Source organism: Pistacia vera, unplaced genomic scaffold, assembly GCF_008641045.1.
Source record: "Pistacia vera cultivar Batoury unplaced genomic scaffold, PisVer_v2 Contig503, whole genome shotgun sequence".
Classification (NCBI taxonomy): Eukaryota; Viridiplantae; Streptophyta; class Magnoliopsida; order Sapindales; family Anacardiaceae; genus Pistacia; species Pistacia vera.
In genome coordinates, this window is record NW_022196339.1 from 1,362,295 (window position 1) to 1,378,382 (window position 16,088).

General features: G+C 36.5%; 1 non-coding gene across 1 annotated transcript; it reads left to right on the top strand.

Annotated features, from left to right (window-relative positions):
- Nucleotides 1-922: 922 nt before the first annotated feature.
- Nucleotides 923-1,029, top strand: LOC116105783. Its single transcript, XR_004124158.1, has one exon. It is a non-coding gene; the product is annotated as a small nucleolar RNA R71 (small nucleolar RNA).
- Nucleotides 1,030-16,088: the final 15,059 nt, after the last annotated feature.

The window sequence follows — 16,088 nt, forward strand, 5'->3', positions numbered from 1 at the left end:
TCAACCCTAGAATTGGTTGGTTTCTCTTCAACAACTATCTCTTCATCAACTTCCTCATCAGAATCTTCCTTTTCTTTTGGTGGGCTTCTTTCTTTCCCTGATTGTTCTACTTCTTCTAACACTGTCCCACTTCTCATAGTTATTGCATTTGCTTGCTCACGTGGGTTAGTCACCGTGTTGCTTGGTAGGAACCCCTTGTGGTCTCTCATTTAGCTTTTCAGCCAATTGCCCCACCTATACCTCTAAGTTCCGAGTGGACGCCCCTTGATTTCTAAAATTTGTCCTCGTCTCATTCATAAAACCTATGGTCTCTCGCATAAACTTTCCAAACATGTCCTCCAATTTTGTCACTCTTTGCTCTCCTGGTTGATTGCTCATCCCTGCTTGGTTGTTTGGTAATGCTCTTTGGTTCCATTGATTTTTTTGCTGATTCTGTTGGTTCTGATTGCCCCAAGACAGGTTCGGATGATTCCTCCAACCAGGATTATATGTGTTGGAGTATGGGTTGTTCGGTTGCCTTTGATTTCCTGCCAAGTAGTTAACCTGCTCCGATGATGAAGACGCTGAAGCAAATGTGTTCCCCACTTGGCATTCACTGCTCATATGACCACCTGCACAAAATTCACAAATTAGTTGAGGAGCTTGAATATAATTTACCTGCATACTTCCCAACTATTTCTGAAGTGTTGTGAGTTGGGCTGAAATGGCTGTGTATGCATCAACTTCATGAAGACCCATAGATTTTTTCGGTTGCACCCTTTCATTAGGTCTTTGATAGTTGTTACTTGCTAAAACTTCAAGCAACTCATGAGCTTCTTCCAGTGTCTTATTATACAGTGCTCCTCCTAAGGCTGCATCCACTATCGTTTGCACATTCACCATCAATCCGTTATAAAACGTTTGGACTTGCATCCAAACTGGCAACCCATGATGAGGACACCTCCTCAGTAATTCTTTGCATCTCTCCCAAGCCTCATACAATGATTCTGACTCTTCTTGTAGAAACGATGTGATATCATTTCTCAGTTTTGCCAATTTTGCTGGAGGAAAGAATTTGGTCAGGAACTTCTATGCTAAATCATTCCATGTTGTGATTGTTCCTGATGGTAGTGCCATTAACCATCCCTTTGCCTTATCCCTCAATGAAAACGGGAACAGTCTCAATCTGATGGCGTCATCTGACACTCCGTTTGACTTGAAAGTATCATAAATCTAAAAAAAATTGGCAATGTGTAGATTTGGATCTTCCTTCAAATCTCCTTTAAACTGTACCAACTGCTGGATCATCTGGATGATTGTCAGCTTTATCTCGAAGTTGTTGGCTTGTACCGCTGGTCTAGTTATGCTCGACCCACTGCTTTCAACTGTTGGAACTGAGAATCCCTTTAATGTTCTATTTTCTGCCATCTCAATAACTATGACCTCTGGTTTAACTGTAGCCTCCCTTTCTCTTCTTTCTCTGTTAAGTCTTCTAGTGGTTCTTTCAATCTCAGGATTAAAAGGAACCATTGGCTGACGTCTTGCTCTTCGCATAAACTACATAAAAAGAGAGAAAAGTGAGATCACAAACCAACCAAAAAGAACAACCAAAAATTAAACTAAAAACAATTAAACAAAAATAAACTCCAATCTAGCTAACACAAGAAAACTCAATGTTAACACAAAACTCAATCCCCGGCAATGGCGCCAAAAACTTGATGCATTGTTACTACAACATGCAATGATAGCAAGTGCACTAGTCGCACAAAGTAATAAAGTGATGAGTGAGTATCGTTCCCACGAGGATTAGTTGTTAAGCACAAAATTTTCTAACTGTTTTTCAAGTTGGAGAAACTGAATTGTTTGGATTAATGGGAGAGATTAAAACAAAAACAAAAGCAAAACTTACTAAGTATTAAAAACTAATTAATGAGAGCAAGAATTTAAAACAAGAGTAATATCAATTTAACAAAAGGTTAGGGTTTTGACTTCATTCGGACTCTATGGATGAATTTTACGGATTATGCTATTTTCACACTCACATGCACGAATTGCAAATCGAATTCTCTAAGTTGTCAAACATACCGTCTCAGGCTATGAATTCCTACTTTTCCCTATTAAACTTCCGCACCCAACAATTTGAAGAATAATAGATCCAAGTTCATTAAGCTAATGGAATCCTAGATTGATTTCATTGATTCTCAAATCTATCTCTAGCATTCAATACTACAATGGTGATTACCCAAGAAGCTCAACATGATTCATTTCTCAATCTCATCATATTCATCAAATAAAATCAATAAAAACAGAATAACCACACAATCTTTGCAATAGAATATGAAAATAACAATAATCAATTGATTAACCCATAGAAATCCGAGGTTACATCAAAACCCTAACCTAAAATGGGTTAGTTCATAACTAAATCAACACAAACAGCAAGAAAAACATTAAACATAGTAGTCAACATATTGAAATAAGAGAAAAGAAAAGATATCTCCCCTAGTTGAAGAATCCACAAGGTTGAATCTCAAATCTTCTCACTTTCTCCACAAAAATGTCAAATCTATTCTAAACTCAATGAAAATCAGATGAAACTACATGACCTAGATGATCCCCCCTCAAAATGGTAAGGTTTTCCTTAAATAGCTTGCCCAAAAGACCTAAAACTTTCCTCAAATAAAACTGTGCGTTTTGGAGAAAACTAAGATTCGCAGACTTCGCCACAGTGAAGAATATACTTCTCCGCGGGGAACCTTCATGAAGAATTCTGAAATTACAGAATTGCCCTCCGCTTGCTTCTTTGCTTGAATCTTCGATCTTCGATGCTCTCCCATGGGAACAAGCTTCATAGTGCTTCACTCTGCTTCAGAACTCTCCCAAATTCTGAGATTCGCTTACTTCTGGGTCAAAAAACTCCAATTCGCTCATTATTTGCTCAAAATGTCCATTTTGGCCTGAACATAAAATGTATAGAATTAAGTAGCAATTCAGGAAATATCTAAAATCCGACCAAAAAGCCTAATTAAAACAGTATAATTCTAGGATTATCAATTACCATCCATATGGAATCCTCTGGTGGGTCAGTCCAGTGAACTTGCCTATAGCAAGCACCCATGTGTTGCACCAGGTTGTCACCAAACAACCTTGACAAGTGAGATCAGTCACTGTCTTTTGACAAGGTCGTTCAACACTATGATAGCCTTACCGTATTATCTGTGCCCTTACTTCAGAATAATACTGGGGCTACAGACATTTCTAGAATGGCCACCATATGTGCTCATAGGGTTCTCACTATCAAGATTTGAAACACTTGATATCCTCGTCACGGTTCTACCATTCTAAGGACATATATCAATACATACAATGATGATTTACGCAATATATAATAAGATGCCTTTTTATTGATCAATGAACATTATTACAAAGAGTCAATTCTACAATAATTGTTGGCTTTATGGCACCTACTCTAACATTAACCCACTACAATGGAATCAAAAACAACTTCTTCCTTAGGATGGCAGAGAATATCGGTGGCTAGGGTTTTCTTATAATTTTTCTCTTATGAAATAATGAACCCTATGTCTCCTTTAAATAGCCACCAAATATTGGATTAGTTGGCAATCCCTGGAATATCTTATTTGAGTTTAATTTATTCTATGATGGATTAACTAATAACTAAACCCAGGCCTATTTGAGTGCTAGCCCAATTTAGGTCCAAGTTTAATTATTAAACCCATTTATAAAGCCTCCTTATTTGGACTTAATTATTAATTAATTAATTAAACTAATTAATCAACAATTAATTAATTTATCCAATTACAAAAATACACTTTTAACCAATTCTACTAATTAGTCAATTAGGACTTCTAGAAACTTTAATATCCTTATTAACTCTTTAATAAGAAAATCTCTGATTCCCATCAAGCTTAGAAATTCATAATGTGTGTGACCTTTCTAGGTTCATTTATCGATTGGCAGTAAGGTAAATATCAACTCTTGACATCCATCTTCCTTACAGACCGTGAGTGACACTTAGCAGTATATCATGACCCCCAATCAATGAATGAAATGGGATCATATGAACTTGTAAAATTGAGTGTTTCAGTCATGTCACCTCATTCCCTCTAACGTCGTGTTCCGATCAAGTGTAGACCATGGTATAGTCAAATCTCTAACTTGATCACATAATTCGAATCATCTTAAAATGTGGAATTGTGTTTCTATGAAACTATTCATAAAACACAAATGTTTTGGCCAAAGAGTTCCTCCATATTCGTTGATCCCTTGGAACACTCACTTAAGCTCGTAATATCCGAGCCATCAAATTCCTTATTGAATATGCATATGACTCTGTACATGATTGACTCATGACCAACAAGCACTACACACTAGATATAAACAATCCAATGATAATGTACTGAAGAGCCACGAGCTCCCATGCACAAGAAATGATCACATCTCATGTCTAGGGATAAAGTGACACTAATGCACATAATGATTATCATTGACTGAAGATATTTTACCCATGTGATCAATCATTCAGCAGTCACATTCGATGATTCATTCTCTAATAAATCACCTCATTACTCGTGCCCTTATGATATGAGTCTCATCACCCAACCATCAACGTCTCATGCTAATCAATGGCGGCACACAGTAATGCTGATCTTATGATAATATTGCCTTTGATTATTATCACATCTGATCAGAAACATACTTAAAAGCGAGTCAAATGAAAGAATCCTGGCACTCATATTCTCAAACGCTTTGAAAATAGAATTCTTTCCAAGACAAGCTCAGGGACATACACAACTAAATTAAATATAGATGACTCAAAGTAGCGTAGAATAATCGTCATTTTATTAATGATAAAACATTACCAAGTTTATATATAAATGTTTCCCTAAACCTTACATCTATCATTGGTTTTAGGGCACATACACTATCAGCCAGCAGTGGTAGTTTTGGTGGGCTGGAATTTGTTTTAAATACAAGGGCATTAATGTCCAAAAACTTAATTAATCAGGAGTAAAATTGTAATGACAAGTTCATATAAATTGATTTAAAAATAAGGGTATTTTTGTCCAAAAGTTTTTGGAAATATTTTTGTCCAAGTAATCTTAAAATACTTAAGAATATAGAGATAATCATATTACCTCCTATATTACGCACAATAATTACTATTGGTTTTGGAATATTACTAGAATCTTATATTACTTGACAATCAAATGTAGTAATCAAGTAATATAAGACGACATTACCTCAGCAATCTCGCATTACCCCCAACCAAACGCACCCTAATACTAAAATCGCATTAACTCACCAAAATATATTTCAGAAGGAAAGTGATTCAAATTGTGTCCATGAAGGAAAAAAGTGGTTCAAACTATCTCTAAGACAGAGGGATTTTTAATAATTTAAGGATTTATTAATACTTATAAGGAGATTTTTGATGGTTTTAAAAAAGCTTGGATCCTTTTTAAATTAAACAATCCGAGGGCCTTCAAAATAAAGAATATGCACATCAATATTTGCCAAAAGTGTAAGTAATTGATCTACCATACGCAGCGGAAAACAAAAATTCAATTGATAAATCAATTACCTTTCTTTGCCTAGATCTTAGTATAGATTATACGTTTACATGTTTATAAACAAAAATCAGCATAAAGTAAATCCATTCAAGGATTAGAATACTTACGTACGTTTGGAGGCTCCTTCGAATATCTCTTATTTCGGACAGGAACACTATTACTGTTCACCGTCTACTGTTCATGGTTACTGTTCACCATATACTGTTCACGTGATTTTTCGCCAATTGATCCAAAATAGGATCGCACTCACGGAAGTCCACACGAAGATAATCCGCAAAACCCTTGATTATTTTGCTAGAACAATCAAGGGCTTCAAGAATCAAGAAAGAAGAACAATAAAAGTTTTCTTCTTGAGAGAGAGAGAGATAGGGTGGCTAGGGTTTTAATTGAATGAATAATTCTGTTTGTTTAATTTTAAGTTGCACTTATATAGTGCAACAATTAAAACCCTATTCCACTTAGGAATAGCCATGGGCTCCAACCCTAGTTCACCCTTGCAACCAAACACACTCTTTATGGTATTTTAATTAATTAATTATTATTATAATTAAAATCAATTAATATATAATAATATATTAACATTCAATTAATTATAATAATTCATTTAAATATATACATAGATATATTTAAATATAATTTCACTAATTCAATTTTAATATTAAAATTAAATATAGGCAACAACCTCAGCAAATTTAATTGCATTGTGAGATTACCAAAATACCCTTTCGTCTTAAAAGACAAAAATACCCTTCTCACAAATTGATTCTTAAATTATATTTTAAGTGTGTGACCCGTAAGCTCCTTATCATATCGGTAGTGAGTAGTATCGCGATTAACACCAATTAATTGTCTCACTACATACAGACCAAGATTGGCCCCTAGCAAGACATCATGGCCACCTGATAGATTCTGATTCAGCGAAACCACAGCCTGTCAATGGTATGGTTATCGTGTAATCAAATCATTTCATCAACTGTTATCTCATTGAGACTGAGGTACAAAAATAGTGTCAACCTCAGATATCCTCGACATGTTTGTATTCAGTTATTGGACCAATGACAAGAATATTAAATTGGATTGAGCATCAACTCAATCCCACTGTGGCTACAGATTTAGTGTCATTGCCATTTACTGAATTACCTAGTGAGATAACTTCTCTCGTACCTAGGAGTGATGAATCCTTTGTCGATCCACCATAGTCTCAATACACTTCTCAATGTAGCCAATCATTACCATATTGATAGCTCTGAATAGAACTATGTTGGGTTAATGTCAAACTACACCAATTGGTGCACAAGATGTTCGGTGATCTCAAGTCTAAGGATCACATGTACCACCATCCGTTAGAGGATTTATTCCATAGACACAAGGGTTACCATCCATATGGAATCCTCTAGTGGGTCTGTCTAGTGAACTTGCCTCTAGCAAGCACCCATGCGTTGCACCAGGTTGTCGACAAACAACCTTGACAAGTGAGATCAGTCACTGCCTTTCGATAGGGTCATTCAACACTATGATAGCCTTACCGTATTATCTGTGTCCTTGGTTATAATAATATTGGGGCTACGGACATTTCTAGAATGGCCACCATATGTCATCATAGGGTTCTCACTATCAAGATTTGAAACATGATACTCTCGTCACGATTCTACCATCCTAAGGACATATATCATTACATACATGATATAGTAGAATATGTCTTTTATTGATAAATAAACATTTATTACAGAGTCAATTTTACAATAATTGATTGGCTCTAAGGCACTTACTCTAACAATTTCCCACTTGCACTATAGCTAATCATTCATGTAATTAATACCAAATGACCTTAAGTGTTTTTCATGCTTCTACTGCGACAGAGGCTTCGTTAGTGGATCGGCGAGATTGTCATCAGTATGCACTTTACTAATCTGTACATCTTTCCTCTCAACCATTTCTCTGATGAGATGAAAACGTTTGAGTATGTGTCTGGACTTCTGGTAAGATCATGGTTCCTTTGCTTGAGCAATTGCTCCATTGTTGTCACAATAGACATCTATCAGATCAACAATCATGGAAACCACACTAAGTTCGGTGACGAACTTCTTAATCCAGACTGCCTCCTTAGCCACATCGGATAATGTAATATACTCAGCCTCCATTATACAATCCGCTATAGTGCTTTGCTTGGAGCTCTTCCAGCTCACTAGACCCCCATTGAGACAAAATACAAACCCTGATTGTGATCGATAATCATCTTTATCCGTTTGGAAACTAGCATCACTGTATCCTCTTATAGTGAGCTCATCTTCCCCTCCATAAACTAAGAACATGTCCTTAGTTCTCTTCAGGTACTTAAGGATATTCTTGACACCTATCCAGTGAAGCTCACCTGGATCTGATTGATATCTACTATAAGGGCTTAACGCACATGAGACATCAATCCGAGTACATAACATGGCATACATGATGGATCCAATTGCTGACGCATATGGGATCCTTTTCATTCTATCTCTCTCATCGTATGTTTTAGGACACATATCCTTAGAGAGATAGACACCATGTGACATCGAAAGAAATCCCTTCTTGGATTCTTCCATACTGAATCTCTTCAGTACCTTGTCAATGTATGTATTCTGACTTAGGCCAAGCAACCTACGTGATCTATCTCGGTAGATTTTTATTTCGAGGATGTAGACTGCTTCTCCTAAGTCTTTCATGGAGAAGCACTTGGATAACCAAGTCTTTACCGATTGCAAGTTTGGTATATCATTCCCGATTAGAGGTATGTCATCGACTTACAACACTAAGAATGCCACTGCACTCCCACTCACTTTTTTGTAAACACAGGGCTTATTTTCGTTCTTGATAAAACTGAATTCTTTTACGACTTCATCAAAACAAATGTTCTAGCTCCTTGAAGCTTGCTTGCGTCCATAAATGAATCTCTGCAACCTGCATACCTTCTCAGCTTGCCCATCAAGAACGAAACCATCGAGTTGTGTTATATACACATCCTCTTCAAGGTTTCTGTTCAGGAAAGCCGTTTTGACATCTATTTGCCAAATCTCATAATCATGATATGCAACAATCGCAAGCATAATCCGGATGGATTTAATCATGGCAGCTGGCAAATAGATTTTCTCATAGTCAATACCATGAATTTGCTTGAAACCTTTGGCAACCAGTCATACTTTAGAAGTGTGCACCTTGCCATCCATGTCAGTCTTCTTCTTGAAGACCCATTTACACCCTATGGGTTTTACCCCTTCAAGTGGTTCCACCAAAGACTATACTTGGTTCTGGTACATGGAATCCATCTCAGATTTCATGGCTTCAAGCCATTTAACGGAATTTGGATCTGATATAGCGTCTTCATAGGTTCTGGGTTCATCGTCTTGGTAGACAAGTACGTCACCATGTTGAGTCACGAGATAGTCATATCTCTCAGGCTCATGGCATACTCTCCCAGATCTACGTAACTCTTGTGCTACTTGAGGTGGTTCACTTTGATCCATAAGTTGTGGAGTAACCTCCTCCTAATGTTCAACCACTGCTTGTGGCACATCTTCCCATCCTTCGTCTAGTATATCTTGTGACTCTAGAACTTCATCGAGTTCTACTTCTCTCCCACTAGTACTTCTTAGAAAAAATTCCTTTTCTAGGAAGACATTAGTATGAGCAACAAAAATTTTGCGCTCTTCTGGATGGTAGAAATAGTATCCTTTGTCTCTTTAGGATACCCCACAAATATACATTTGTAGGATTTTGGGCCTAGCTTGTTCGAAGTCAATTTCTTGACATAAGCTTCGTAACCCCAAATCTTTAGATAAGACAATTTGGGCTTTCGCCCATTCTATAGTTCAAATGGAGTCTTGTCTATAGACTTTGACAGCACACGGTTCATAATGTGAGTCGTAGTCTCTAGGGCATAACCCCAGAATGATACACGTAAATCACTAAAATTCATTGTGGACCTAACCATGTCAAGTAAGGTCCTATTCCTCATTTCAGACACTCCATTGTGCTGGGGTGTATATGGAGGGGTGAGTTGTGATACTATCCCACATTCCTTCAGGTATTCAGAAAACCTTGAGCTTAAGTATTCACTTCCTCGATCCAACCGAAGAGCTTTAATACTTTTGCCCAACATATTCTGTACTTCATTCCTGAATTCTTTGAACTTATCAAAGACTTCAGATTTGTGTCTCATGAGGTAGACATAAACATATCTACTGAAATCATCAGTAAATATGATGAAGTATGAATATCCACCTTTGGCTTCAACTGTTAGTGGACCACATACATCACTATGGATGATGCCTAATAGTTCAGTAGCCCTTTCACTTTGTCTTGTGAAAGGTGACTCGGTCATCTTGCCTAAAAGGCATGACTTGCATATCTCAAATGAATGGAAGTCAAAAGAGTCCAAAACCTCATCCCTTTGAAGTTTTGCAATGCGGGTCTGATTAACATGACCCAATCTACAATGCCAGAGGTATGTATGGTTTTGTTCGCTATGTTTAGATTTCTTGGTTTCAACGTTGAGAATATCCTTATTGTTCAAATCAAGAACATATATCTCTTATATAACCTTGCAATTCCAAATAGAATACCATTCAAACTAAAGGACAACAATCCATTAGAAATCTCAAAGCTCTGACTTCTTCTTGTTTATGAGGAAAGCCTTGCAGTGCTTCCTCCAGTGGCCAAGCTTGCCACAATAGAAGCAGACTACCTTCCCACCTTTCCCAACGCCACCTGCATGCTTGAAAGCATCCTATCCTTTAAGCTTGGGCTTGGGATTGGCCTTGGCCTTTCCCTTGCCCTTACCATTTCCTTTACTAGCAACTGCCAGTAAAACAGGCTTAGACTTCTTCAAGTCCTGCTCTGCAGTCCGTAGCATGTTCAAAAGCTCCGACAGGGTTTTTACCATAGCGTTCATATTGAAGTTCATTATGAACAGTGCATAACAGTCAGGCAAGGATTGCAGAATTAAATCCACTTGTAATTATGCATCCAACCCAAACCCCAAAGTCTCAAGCCTCTCTATGTGCTTGATCATTTTGAGCACATGAGGGCCAACTTGGGCTCCCTCAGTCAGGCGACTTCCAAACAGTGCTTTTGACACCTTATACCTCTCATGTCAAGCATTCCTTTCGTAAAGCTCCTTGAGATGTAGAATAATGGCAACAACGTCCATATTCTCATGCTGCTTTTGCAGCATTGGTGTCATCAATGCTAACATCAAGCATTGAACGCCATCAACATCATCAAGGAACTTTTGATAAGTATCCTTTACTTCTTCAGTGGAATCAGGATCAGGCTAAGCCATGTATGGCTTATCAAGGATATACAAATTCTTTTCGAACTTAAGTATAATCTGAAGATTATGATACCAGTCCGAGAAATTGGATTCATCCAACTTTTTTTCTTTCTCGATTATCGGTCGTAGGTTTATAATGCTCATTTTTAAGTGAATCTACAATTCAGAAAATTAAATTCAATATAATGTTTATTATTTCTTAATATGGTCTTTTATTAAAAAACACTCCCACAATTTTCCTCAAGCCAATAGCCCTCATTATTAACTCGGGAAAGCCCATTAGCTTTCTTAGCGGACTGAGATCCCATCTGGCCTATTTCAAACCTTCGTTGTGGCGAATAAGACAAAATGGGTTGATTAGGTAGGCCAACAAACTTAATCCACACCAGTTGATAGCTCCAACTACCAACCTCAAATGTGAAGTAAGCCAACAAGCCAATCACACAATCCAACGGCCTAGCCATCGTCCTCAAGTGTGATTCCCAGTATCAATAGAGTGGACACTACATGTCGCCACGTACACTCAACATGTGTACTTCTTTACAATGCCTATGACGTGTTTATCAACCTTCGTTGTGGCGAACAAGCAAAATTGTCATTTTAAGTCGACCCATCATCATTAAGGAAAACTCCAATGAAATTTAACCTCCCACTGGTAGAAGTGTACCCTTCGCTGTGGCGAACAAGGTTCCGACAAATAGTGGTTTGATTAAAACCATAGTGTTGGAAGGCATACATGACTTAATATATCTTATTTGATGGTTTTTATTTAATGTCTCACCTGATTATTATCTTTGTTAGAATGTCATTGTTTGGCATGTTATTGAACATTCAACCTTAGCATGCATTATAAACAAAATAAAAAATGACGATAAATGGCCCACTAAAACCAATTTCATCGAGCCTAGAGGAATCGGTGGGTCAACCTAGGGTTTAAAAATAAATCTTGGATCTTCAAGTTATTCCTCTTCATAGCTCCTTCGTTTCTTCTCGATCATTACAAATAATTTTATAATAAAAAACTTATTCTAATTTACATTAATAAAATAGAAACCTCGCGTTACATACTAGGGGAGTGAGATGAGAAGAAGAAATACATGAAGATTTAAGAGAGAGAGGCAGGACATGCATGTCCTATTTGTTTATAAAAATTACAAACAAACCCAATAAACAATAAACAATAGGTCTAAGGCTCATATACCAGGCACCATGCAATTATCAAACAAGAACATTGCATACATTTAAAACAATCAATTTTTGAATCAGGTGGGTTGAGTTATCAAGTTACCACCTTAAACGTGCAGAATGAATATTGGCTTTAAAGGTTCAAAAAACTATAATTTAGCCCCTGTGCGAAAAATGAAACAGTAGGTTTCTTGTCGCGGCGAAGAAATTCTTCGCCCTGACGAAGTTCATGCATACATGGTCACTGCGGCGAAGTTTTATTTTGCCGCGGCGACTGTGAACTTCTAGAAAACACAAATCATTCCAGAGAGTTTGATGCGTGTTTCCTACAACATGCAAATGTAGCAAGTATACTAGTCGCACAAAGTAATAAAGTGGTAAGTAGAGCATCGTTCCCACGAGGATAGTATTACTAAGTACCAATTTCTCTAGTTTAAGTCCTAATTGAAGAAACAATAAATTGGATTGATGGAAAATTAACAAACTAAATACAAATTAACAAACTATAAATGAATGATAATGAAATTAAAGGAAAACCCAACAACTTAACCAATTAAACAATGCTAAAAACTGCTTGGGTGTGTCTCATTCATAAAACTTGTGGTTTCTTGCATGAATTCCCCCAACATATCCTCCAATTTTGACATTCTTTGCTCCCATGGTTGATGATTCACCACTGATTGATGGTTTGGCACTGTCCTTTGATTTGATTGACTGCTTTGATCGCTCCAAGACAAATTTGGGTGATTCCCCCAACCAAGATTGTAAGCATTGGAGAAACAGTCACTTTGCAGCCTTTGTGAACTAACCATGTAATTCACTTGCTCGGTTGTTGAGAAGAATAACTGGTTTCCATCTTGGCATTCCACACTCCCATGGTTTCCTGCACAAAATTCACAAGTTATAAAAGGTGAGTGAATAGAATTTACATTCATACCTCCCAATTGGCTTTCAAGTGATGCAATTTGTGCAGATAATGTGGCGAACACATCGACTTCATGTAGACCCATTGTTCTCTTCGGCATTGCTCTCTCATTAGGTCTTTGGTAGTTACTGTTGGCCATCAGCTCAAGTAATTCAAAGCTCTTCTGGGGTCTTGTTATTTAGGCTCCGCCTGCTGTCACATCTACCATCGTTTGAATATTTGGTAGCAACCTATTGTAAAATGTTTGGACTTGTCTCCAAAACGTAACCATTATGTGGACAATTCCTTAACAATTTCGTGTACCTCTCCCAAGCTTCATATAGTGATTCATCGTTGCCTTGCATGAAAGAGGTAATGTCATTTCTCATACTTAGACTATACAAATTTACAATTAACTACAAAAATGAAATAAAATCTTCAATTTAGCACTACACTAGATACTACAATATTAATAATCAACTATCCCCGGCAACGGCGCCAAAACTTTGATGCGTGTTTCCTACAATATGCAAATGTAGCAAGTATACTAGTCGCACAAAGTAATAAAGTGACAAGTAGAGTATCGTTCCACAGGATAGTGTTACTAAGTACCGATTTCTCTAGTTTAAGTCCAATTGAAAACCATAATTGGATTGATGAAAATTAACAAACTAATACAAATTAAACAAACTATAAATGAATGAAAATGAAATTAAAGCAAAACCCAACAACTTAACTAATTAACATGCTAAAAACTGCTAGGGTGTTGATTTCACCAAGATACCTAACTCAAATCATAGAATCTATTACCCAGTTCTAATTCTTGACTGAAAATCAAATTCCCTAAGTTGAAAACATACCTTCTCTGGCTACATTTCCCTACTTATCCCATTAAGCTTCCACACCCAACAAAATGAAGATTAAGAGTTCAAAGTCTTTTAAGCTTTATGGAATTCTATCTAAATTTCATAGACGCTAAACCTATCTCTAGCGTTTGCTAATCTACGGTATTTATTCCAAGCACAATCACAAATCACTTCTCAGTCTCATTATGAACAACACACATTTGAATGGTGATCAGCATCCAAAAGTCTTAAGCAAAGAGATAAACACCAATCATGAAATTAAAACTCAAAGTAAATCAATTCATATAAATTGGAATCATTGTATCAAGGTTACACAACCCTAGCTATACAACTCAGTTCATAGACAAAAACGAAATAAAATAACAAAAACCAACTGAATCAGATTCATCATTGAAAACACAGCAAAGATGAGAAATCTTCTCTAATTTGAAGCCCAAATCTTCAATAATCTTCTCCTTCCATGAGCTCCCTCCCAAATGACGAACCAAGCCTCATTTCTCTTCCTTTTTCCTACTATTATACCTTTCTTACTTAGGATTAAGCTCTAGCAGGCCAAAACGCGTCGTTTTATTTTTAAATCTGACGCAGGTTTCGTCGCGTGAAGATTTATCTTCGCCGTGGCAAAGACTTTTGGGCCAAATGAGCATGATAGATTCTGAATCTGGAAAATTGTTAACATATTAATTGTATCCCTTTAAATTATATTTCTGGTCGTTCAGGAATCAGCACAATCCGAGGTCTACAGCTCAAGTTATGGCAAAAATACTGAAGCACGTCCAAAGACGTTTTTCTTCAGTTCCCAACGTACTTTTCACGACTTCAAGCCAAGTTTTCACCATTGTCCAGTCAGAATTAGGAAAAACCCAAAACATGAAAGTTGTAGATCTTCTTCTTAGCTTTCCAAAACTTCTTAATTCAGGTCATTCCGAGTTTTTAAGCTCAAGTTACACAATTTACGCTCAAAACTGTCATTTATGCTCAAAATCATCGTTTAGGTCTGCAAAGACAAATTATAGAATTAGGTAACAATTATGGCCCAAATTGTATGAAAGTATATCCTAATCCTATCAAAATTCAATGCAAAATCATACTGTAAAATATGATTATCAGAGTTTTATTGCGACGGCGAAGTTTTATTTCGCCGCAGCTGGATCTACTTTTCCGAAATTTTGCCGCGACAAAGGTTTATTTCATTGCGGCCAGATTCACTTTTTTCATCTTGTCGCGGCGAAGTGTTATTTCGCCGCGGCTAACGCTGTAAAACAGTGAATCAGGCAGAGTATGTCTTTTGCAATTTTTCACATAATGGCATGATCCAAATCAAATCGAATGCTTAAACATTCGACCAGATACCAACCAACCAATACATTCAATCAACACATATTTTATCAATTGATTATTAGACATTCAACATACATAATTTTTCCAGATTTAAAAACACTTCAAATCATGCAATAACATTTTATCAAACATCAATTAAACAATATACTCTAATACCCAAGGCTCTGATACCACTGTAAGTAATTGATCTACCATACGCGCAAAAATAAAATTCAATCAGTAAATCAATTACCTTTCTTTGCCTAGATTCGAGTATAGATTATACCGTTTACATGTTTATAAACAAAAATCTATATAAGTAAATTCATTCAAGGATTAGAATACTTATGTACGTTGGGAGGCTCCTTCAAATATCTCTGATTTCGGACAAGAAAAATGTTACTGTTCACGTTCTACTGTTCACCATCTACTATTCACATGATTTTTTGCCAATCGATCCAAATAGATCGCACTCACGAAGTTCACACGAAATAATCCGCAGAACCCTTGATTATTTTGCTAGAACAATCAAGGGCTTCAAGAAGCAAGAAAGAAGAACAATAACAGTTTTCTTCTTGAGAAGAGAGAGAGAGATAGGGTGGCTAGGGTTTTATTGAATGAAATTTTAAGTTGCACTTATATAGTGCAACAATAAAACCCTATTCCACTTAAGATAGTCATGGGCTCCAACCCTAGTTCACCCTTGCAACCAAACACACCCTTTATGGTATTTTAATAATTAATTATTATTATATTAAAATCAATTAATATATAATAAATTTAACAATCAATTAATAATAATTCATTTAATATATACATAGATATATTTAAATAAATCTCACTAATTTAATTTTAATATTAAAATTAAATACAGGCAACAACCTCAGCAAATTTAATTACACTGTAGATTACCAAAATACCATTTCGTCCTAAAG